This window comes from Frankliniella occidentalis, unplaced genomic scaffold, assembly GCF_000697945.3.
Source record: "Frankliniella occidentalis isolate FOCC.00 unplaced genomic scaffold, Focc_3.1 Scaffold543, whole genome shotgun sequence".
NCBI lineage: Eukaryota > Metazoa > Arthropoda > Insecta > Thysanoptera > Thripidae > Frankliniella > Frankliniella occidentalis.
In genome coordinates, this window is record NW_026267659.1 from 18,976 (window position 1) to 19,324 (window position 349).

Below are 349 nucleotides of genomic sequence, written 5' to 3' on the forward strand. Positions count from 1 at the left end.
TCATAGCTCAGTTTTAACACAAACTACAAAAGAATGCTATAGCAGAAAGTGAACGGGTGAGTTTGGGGGTCTAGATCACTCCTAAAGGCACCATATTATTTTTCCCTCATTCAACACATGAAAAGGAGTGGCTCCTTGAATTAAAACTGTTTGTTTCAAAAATTAATTATTTTGGGTTTTCAAGCCGTTATGAAAATGAGCTGACAGCCTTATACTTGAGACGGAAGGCTGAAATTTGAAGGAGTGGTCCTTACAACTGCCAACAAGTACTGTGCCAAGTTTGAAGCTTATACGTTGAGTGCAACTCATTTTCATAGCTCAGTTTTAACACAAACTACAAAAGAATGCT